This window comes from Grammomys surdaster, unplaced genomic scaffold, assembly GCF_004785775.1.
Source record: "Grammomys surdaster isolate TR1022 unplaced genomic scaffold, NIH_TR_1.0 166, whole genome shotgun sequence".
Lineage (NCBI taxonomy): Eukaryota > Metazoa > Chordata > Mammalia > Rodentia > Muridae > Grammomys > Grammomys surdaster.
The window spans coordinates 2,099,956-2,108,932 of NW_021604614.1; the positions used below are offsets into that span (position 1 = coordinate 2,099,956).

Genomic DNA, 8,977 nt, shown 5'->3' on the forward strand with positions numbered 1-8,977 from the left:
TGTCTCAAAAAAAGAAGAAAGAAAGAAAGAAAGAAAGAAAGAAAGAAAGAAAGAAAGAAAGAAAGAAAGAAAGAAAGAAAGGAAGAAAGAAAGAAGGAGAGAAAAAGAGAGAAAGAGAAAAGAAAAGAAACTTGGTTACTATGCCAGTGATCCAGCCCCACTGGGGTCTCCAAATTCTGCCTCACAAAGTCCTTGCAAGCCTGGACTCTTCAGAAGTCCCTACTCTTCAGAAGCAATGGTTCTTGTCTTGTTCTGTTTTTAGACAGTAGTTCACTTTGTAGCCCTGGCTATGGTTAAACTCCTGACCGTACCCCAGCCTCTCGAGTGCTGGCATCGTGGGTGTGTGCCACCGTTGTCCGCTTCTCAGTTAAAACGGAACTCAGTGTTTCCAAGACCTGTTGGTCCCAATGTTCCCAAAGCAGCCATACAAAAACCACCATTCACCAGCTAGGGAATAATTAGACTAGGCTTCTGTCTCCTGGCCACAGTTTTTTCTTTTTCTTTCCTTTTCCATTTTCATATGTGTGTATATGTGTGTATGTATACGTCCGCATGATGTCCGTATGTGTATGCATATTTATACATGTGTGGGTGGGTGCACATGCAGGGGAAGGCCTGAAGTTGATGTCCTCTGTTGCTCATCCACCTTACATATTGAGCCAGGGTCTCTCAATCAAACCCAGAGCCTGCTGATTAGATGTGGCCAGTCTTGCTAACCAGCTTGCTCTAAGGATGCCCTGTCTCTTCCTTCTGAGGCTGGATTTACAGGCGGGTTGCCACGCTCATGTGGCATGAGTTTCGGGGATCTGAACTTGGGTTCTCTTGCTTCGGCAGCAAGCATTTTAACTGCTGGGTAATCTCCCCAGCCCTGGCCATGGGCATCCTCTCCAACAGACCTGGAGTCAGCCAGGGTCATGAGCTGGCCAGTCCAATGTCCTTCCCACAGCCAAGGTGACCCTAGGGCAAGAACTATCACCTACGGGTTGGGAGTTCAGGGCTCAGCCATGGCTCTGAGCTCACTACAGAAGGCACTGCTTGCTCTCTCAATATGACTAAGGTGAGAGGCTGAGAAAACCTGGCTCAGGCACGGACCCCACTCCAAGACTGATGGTCTTCTGTGACGTGGGGATAGTTATAACTGACTGTAGGGTAGAGGACATGGAGCGCGACACAGGCGTCTTCTTGGGCCCCATTATGTAGTCAAACCAGGACTCGCTGAATACAAGAGGGAGCAGCGGCTAGAAGCTTCTCTGGAGGCAGCTCGGAGGGGCCCCTCCCGTCTCCAGATCACACCTCCTCCCCCGGGGAAGCTAAAATAAACCCCCACTCTGCTCCTTCTCCCCGGAGTGCCTGTGGACTCCACCAGGTGGCCACCCCTCCCCCATCCTACAGACAGGGAACCACTGTCACATTTAGGGGCCATTCCTGGACCCCGGTTTGAGTCACACAGGGCACTCCATAGGGAAACTGAGGCATGGCACAGCCTGCAAGAGCTCTGTCCCCGATCACCAGGCTGCTAGCCGGGTCCTGAGCAGTGGAATTGGGGCTCCTGCCACTCAGCCTCCTGCCAGCTCTGAGGACCCAGAAAAGGATGCGGGGGGGGGGGTACCAGGAGGGGTGGAAGGAGAACATTCTATGGCCTTTGATTTTTTTCTTATTTATTTACCTTTTTAAAAATCTTTTGGTTTTTTTCAAGACAGGGTTTCCCTGTGTAGCCCTGGCTGTGCTGTCCTGGAGCTCACTCTGTAGACCAGGCTGGCCTCGAACTCAGAGACCCGCCTGCCTCTGCCTCCCAAGTGCTGGGATTAAAGGCGTGCGCCACCACCGCCCGGCCTATTTAACATTTTTAATTTAAAAAAATTACATATAATTGTGGTGTATACAGGAAGGCATGAATACACCGTGCTTAGGTAGCCATGATCCTGACCTTGTAGGTCAGACATTGAATTGTAAGGGTCAGTTCTCTCCTTCCGCCATGTGGGTCCTGGGGATTGGACCGAGTTTGGCAGCAAGTCCCTTTACTCACTGAGCCATCTTGCCTGCTCCTTTATTTTTATTTTTGAGACAGGGTCTCATTTAGTCCAAGATAGACACCAATTCAATGTGAAACTGAGGATGGCCTTGAACTCTTGATCCTTCTGCCTCCATCTCCTGGGTCCTTAGAATTATAGTCATTTACCACCATACCAGTTTCCAGTTCCCTCCTCTGGGAATGTCCAAAGCTTGGCAGGCTAGTACCTGCCTGTAATCCCAACAATACTCCAGAGGCTGTAGAAAGAGGATAAGGAGTCAAGGCTATCATCCTTAGCTATTTGAGGAGTTCAGGGCTAGCCTGGGCTACATGAGATGCTGTGTCAAAAGAGTAAATTGCACCAGAGAGATAACTCATCAGTTAAGAGCTCACATTGCTTTTTATAAAGGATCGGAATTTTGGTTCCCAGCATCCACAACAGGCAGCCCACAACCATTGTAACTCCAGAGCCAGGGGATCTGGCGCCCTCTGCTGGACTCTGCGGGCATTTCTCTGAAGTGTACATAACCGCTCAAAGATATAAGTATATACTAAAAAAAAAAAAAATTAAAATAATTTAAAAATTGCACTAAAGAAAGTTCAGTTGGTAGGCCTAGAATGCATGCAGCCCTGGGTTCTATCCCTAGCACCTCAGAACTCATGTCCCAGCCTTGCTGAGCCTCCTGCTCCACCCTTGGGACCACAGGAACTGGGTTGGTATCGCTCTGTACCTGAGGTTGCCCTCCCTCACACGGACACTTGACCTCTCTAGAATCTGTCCAGCTATTCCCACCACATCCCAAGGGCTGGACTAGATTGGAGACTGGCAGGAAATGACGAGACCTCATCCATGAGGACAAAGTTGGGAAAGAACCATTCAGGGGAGACTCTGAAGATGTCATTCAGAGTGGCCCCAAAGCCAATCAGCAGGTATGGGTCAGACCTCCCCATTGTGGTAAAAACCTATCATGGCTCTTAAGTACCCTGAGGCTGAAGCCCATAGGAATCATCTTTCCCAAGTCCTTCTTCCGTTCTCTTAATTTCCAAACAGGCACCTCAGTGTAGGAAGGGTTTACTTTAGTTCACAATTCCAGGTTACAAAAGTCAGAGTGGCAGGAGCTAGAGAGAGCCAATCACATCCAGTAAAGAGCAAAGAGAAGGGCTAGAGAGGTGGCTCAGTGGTTAAAAGCACTTGATGCTCTTGCAGAGGACCTGAGTTCGGTTCTTAGTACCCACGTGGTGGCTCACAACCATCCACCTTTACTCAGTTCAGGACCTAAGGAACGGCGCCACCCACAGTGGGCTGGATTTTCCCACACAGACCTGCCCATGAGCCAAGCCAATACAGACAATCTGGAGATTGAGTCTCTTCCCAGGCTGTGTCAGGTTGACAAGTAAAACTAGCCATCAGCTGGGCAGTGGTGGCCTGTGCCTTTAACCCCAGCATTTGGGAGGGAGAGGCAGATGGATCTCTATGAGTTGGTCTACAGAGCGACTTCCAGGACAGCCAGGACTACAACAGAGAAAGCCTGCCACAAAAAAAAAAAAAAACCAAAACCCAAAAACATAAAAATAAATTAAAAAAAAAAGTAAAGCCAGTCATAACCGCCCTGCTCTTTCAGGGCTTCTCACTGGTACCTTTCTGTTTCCTTCTCGCCTTATTCCAGAGTCTAAAAATCTCTATGAGCTTGTTCCTGCCTCTGCAATCCACTCTCTGTTTGTCCCGTATTTCTGTTCCCTCATCCTCAGATGCTGCCTCTATCAGAGAAACCTCCGTCTTTCCTCTGGTTTCCCATACACTGCTCATGTCCAGATGGGAACCACAGCCATACTTTACCCCCTCGGGGACCTGAGGAGATGTTCCCCTTTGCCTCTGCCTGCATTTCGCCTATGACAGAGTGCTCCACCACCACCTTAACCAGACAGCTCTGCTCATGTCTGGAAGGCAACACTGCTTGGCAGTCTCTTTTCCTCCCTGTGGTTTGGCTCTCTGCTATAAAGAACCCATTCATGTCTTCTCCCTAGGGTGGCTGTATCAGAGATCTAACGGTCTTGCCAGTGTTCTCCCTGCCATTCTCTTCTCAACTGGAGTGTGCCTTCTTTTTCTTCTACAGAGGCCCAAGACTCATTCTGTCCAGCCTCTGACCTCTGCAGCACAGTACACCAACGGAATTCGCTGTAGTCTGAGTGGAGTTAAAAACACTGACCAAGCCAGGCACTGGTGGTGGCACACGTTTGTCATCTCAGCACTCAGGAGTTGGAGGTAGATGGTTCTCTGAGTTTGAGGTCTATAGAGTGAGTTCCAGGACAGCCTGGGCTACACAGAGGAACCTCATCTCAAAAAAACCAAAAAAACACAAAAAAACAAAAAACAAACAAACAAAAAACCCGGAAAAGCAAGCGTACGAACAAAAGCTGACCAAGGAGGGCTGGAGAGATGGTTCAGTGGTTAGAGCACCGACTGCTCTTCCAGAGGTCCTGAGTTCAATTCCCAGCAACCACATTGTGCCTCATAACCATCTGTAATGAGATCTGATGCTCTCTTCTGGTGTGTCTGAAGAGAGCGACGGTGTACTCATATGCATAAAATAAAAAAATTTTTTTTTTTTTTTTTTTTAAAAAAGCTGACCAAGATGGATGATCTGACTCTAGTAATACAGCCAGAGATCACATAATCAATGCCAGGCTGGCAAGATAGCTCAGCAGGTCAAAGAGCTTGCCTTGCATTCCCGATGACCTGAGTTCAATGACCTGGGCTCAATTCTTAGTATCTACATTTAAAAAAAAAAAATCTGGATGCAGTGGCTAACAGTTGAGATCTAGCATGCTTGGGGAGGGGGAAGGGAATGGAGGCGGGGCCAGAAGGACCCACTAGAAACATACAAACACACATAAGCAGTCAAAGCTGAAGAAGTAAGAGAGACCCTGGCTTAAAAAAGGGCGGGAGCTAGTGAGGGGGCTGAGCAGGTGAATGCACCTGCTGCAAGATCTGATGACCCATGTTGGATCCCGAGAACCCACAGAAAGGTGGACGGACAGAGCCAATGATAGGAAGTTGTTCTCTCACCTCAACACACAAGTCATAGCAAGCATACCGACCCACACACAAGAACACACACACACACACACACACACATGCACACGCACACACGGGTGGGGGGGGGCTGCATACAGAAGAGAGAAAATTGAAACAATGTTTAAAAATTGCAATCACTTAATTCTTTCTTCCATGGAAACCCCCAAACCCTCCCCTGCCGGATCCTTAAAGTTAGAGTAAGGACACAGGAAGGATCTCCCATTTCCTTCATTTGGTCCCCTCTCACTCTGGTTTTCTTGAGTCAGGGTCTCTATCCACAGGGCTGGCCTCCAACTCCCATCTTTCTGCCTCTGTTTCCCTAGAAGTAGGATTGCAGATCTGGGCCATGATGTGCCTCCCAGACACAACAACATCAGGGAACCTGGCTCAGCTGGCTATCCTGGCATGCCTCCTTCCTGGCGTCTTGACTGGGGTGGGTACGGTACAAGAACACACAGTGGTTACCCATGCGGCAGGAAGGCGGCACAGTTAGCAGACTGCTTGCCTACCATAAATGAAGCCTTGGGTTTGACCCAATAAACCGAGTGTGGCGGTGCACGTCCGTGATCTTAGCACTGGGGGGGGGGGGGGGTGGCGGAGGCAGGAGGATCAAGGTCATCCTCTGCTACATAGCAAGTTCAAGGCCAGCCTGGGCTACATGAAACCTTGTCACAAACAAACAGACAAGCCCCAGTGAGCACCCAGCTATTTTCCGGGTGATGAAGGATCCAGGTGGGCGGTAGGAGAAGCTATGGAGAACGGTGGGATAATAGCAAGGACTTAGTGAGCTTTGCTATGGAGGCAGCAGCTGGACCCATGAGGTACGGGCAGACCAAGGCCCAAACATCTGATGGACAGAAGTCATACAGTTCCCTTGCTGCCGATCTGGCCAGAATCTTCCTGTGCCCTTCTCCAGAGCTCTCTCTGCAAACTTGAAACCCTCCAGTGCTCAGGAACCCAAACCAAAAACATGGGAACATCTTCACCTCCTTCCTTTCTCCCTCCCTCCGTCCCTCCGTCCCTCCCTCCCTTCCTTCCTTGTTCTATGAGATAAGATCATGCTATGTAGCCCAGGCTAGCCTTGAATGAATACAACTCCTCTTGCCTCCACCTCTCAAATGTGCCAGCTTCGTGACACAAAGACCAGGCTTTCCCTCCCTTTCACATATCCTAACATGTTGATTCTTCATGGCAGGTTTTGTCGCTTATCCCCTGGTTGTTTTGGTTTGGTTTGGTTTGGTTTGACCCTGATTCATATCCAGAACCCTTTAGGAGAACAGTTAAAAGTCTTTTTTTTCCAGGCAGCTGGAAAGATGGCTCAGCAGTTAAGAACTCAACATTGCTCCACTGAGCCAACCCACTGGCCAAGGATGGCCTCATAACTGGAGGTGGAGGCTGACTGAGTTCAGTTCTCAGCACCCACATTCTGTAGTTCACAGGGCCTGTAACCCCACCTCCAGGGGATCCAACACCCTCTTCTGGAATCCTGGGGCACCAGCACACACATGCATATACCCACATAATCTAGAAATCCTTCAGTGAGGGGCTGGGGGCGTGGCTCAGTGGTAGAGCTCCTGCCTAGAATCCCTGAGGGGCTGGGGGCGTGGCTCAGTGGTAGAGCCCCTGCCTAGAATCCCACAGTGAAGGGCTGGGGGCGTGGCTCAGTGGTACAGCCCCTGCCTAGAATCCCCCAGTGAGGGGCTGGGGACCTGGCTCAGCGGTAGAGCCCCTGCCTAGAATCCCCCAGTGAGGGGCTGGGGGCGTGGCTCAGTGGTAGAGCACCTGCCTAGAATGTATAATGGCCTGAGACTGATCTCCAGCACTGCAAACAAACATGACACTCTCCACTGAGGTCATGGTAACTAACTAATCCCAGCATGCAGGAGCCAACGGCAGAGAGATCAATATATGTTTAAAGATAGCCTGGGCTACAGCAAAGTCTTGCTCAAAAACAACAAGTCATCAATGAAAAAAAAAACCCACACATCCTCCTTGGGCAAGTAAAATATCTCTGTGGCTTGCCACAAAACACAGTGACCTAAGTTCTACCCACATAGTGGATAAAAAGAATTGACTCCTGTAAGGTGTCCTCTGACTCCCATGGCTGCACTGTGGTTCATGTGTGCCCCTTCCAAACAAATACAAAATAAACAAATGTACAAATAAGAACAGCCTCCACCTCCAGTTAAGAGGCCGGCCTTGGCCAGTGAGATGGTTCAGGAGGGGAAAACCCTTTCCACACAAGCCTGGAAACCTGAGTTTGATCCCTGGGACCGATACAGAGGTGGAAGGAGAGAACGGCCCCCTGAGTTGCCTCTGACCCCCTGACCTCATGACCTCCAGGAATTTACAGGGCTCAGAATAAGTGCCTTTTCCAGCACTGAGGACAGGAAGCTGGAAGCTGTCCCTAGTGGTGTTGAGGACAGTCTCCATGGTCTTCCTGGCAGAGACTCCTGTATTCTAGGACACTTTTTCTCCAGGAAGCCAGTGTGATTGCTCTGGGCGGTGCAGAGGCTGGGGGATGGCAGCAAGCCAGCCAGCAGGGTTGATTCATCTGTTGAGCCCAGCCAGCCCTGCTGTCTACCTACAGGGTTATTTTCTTTTTCCCTTTCTCTTTTTAGTGACTAATCAAAGTCAGTATTGCTGTGTAGAGAGGCCCAAGCTCCAGACAGGGTTATATAGACAGAGGCAGGCTGGGTCCCCAGAAAAGCAAGCTCCTAAATCCAGCCTAGCATCCTGTCTTCATCTCTGGGGCTGGGTGATTCCTGCAACTCCACTTCCAACTTAAGGTCCCTGCCCAAGCTCAGTGGCCTCCACAGACCCCAGAAAGGGGGTGTGCTCGGAAGTACACCCTTAAATAAACCCCTGGTCCTCTTTCAACCTTATGTTCATGTAAGACCAGTGGTTTGACAAGACCAGTGGTTCTCAACCTGTGGATTGTGACCCTGGGGTGTTGGATGACCCATTCACAGGGGTCATAAGTCAGAACTGTCATTACATTATGATTCTTTTTTTTGTTTGTTTGGTTTTTTTTGAGACAGAGTTTCTCTGTGTAGCCCTGGCTGTCCTGGAACTCACTCTGTAGACCAGGCTAGCCTCGAACTCAGAAATCCGCCTGCCTCTGTACATTATGATTCATAACAGTAGCAAAATGACAGTTATGAAGTAGCAACGAAAATAATTTTCTGGTTGGGGGCCATTGCAACCTGAGGGGTTATATTGAAGAGTCTCGGCGTTGGGAGCCACTGGACTAGACGGCCCTATAGAGCATTCCAGATACACACATGCTCAAGTAGAGTGGATTCTGGACCCTCTCCCAGGAAGCTGGAAGGAAGGAAGCCATATATTAACTCTTCTGTCACCTCTGAGTAACGGCAGCCCCATTTTAATCTCTGCTTTCCTTCCTTCCTTCCTTCCTTCCTTCCTTCCTTCCTTCCTTCCTTCCTTCCTTCCTTTTTTTCTGACATGGTATCACGTAGCCCAGGTTGGCTTTAAGCGCGATGGAGCCAAGGATGGCCTTGAACTCCCGTCCTTTTGTCTCCATCCACTAAGTTCCAGGATTACAGGCCTACACCACTATATCTAGCTAGTGCCCGCTCCATCTTACAAGCGAGAGAAGCCGGATTAAGCACAACTGAACGTAAGACAGAGACGGCACCTCAAGGAGCAGTAGACCCTGGGCTTCCTCTTCCAGAAGGTTCTGCCCGTGCTATGTCTCATGGAACGTGGATACCAGGTGTCAGGGGTCCTGATATCTGCCCCTCTCCCCGTTTATTTATTTACTTGACTTATTTTGGATACTAGGGTTGAGCCCAGGGCCTCATACATGCTAAGCAAGCACTCTACCACTGAGCCACGCCCCCAGCCCCTCACTGGGGGATTCTAGGCAG

General features: G+C 49.6%; 1 protein-coding gene across 3 annotated transcripts in view; it reads right to left on the bottom strand.

Moving 5' to 3' along the window:
• Stx1a (syntaxin 1A) overlaps positions 1-8,977 on the bottom strand; it is a 28,551-nt gene that overhangs the window by 15,565 nt on the left and 4,009 nt on the right. The gene's annotated exons all lie outside the window — the stretch shown is intronic.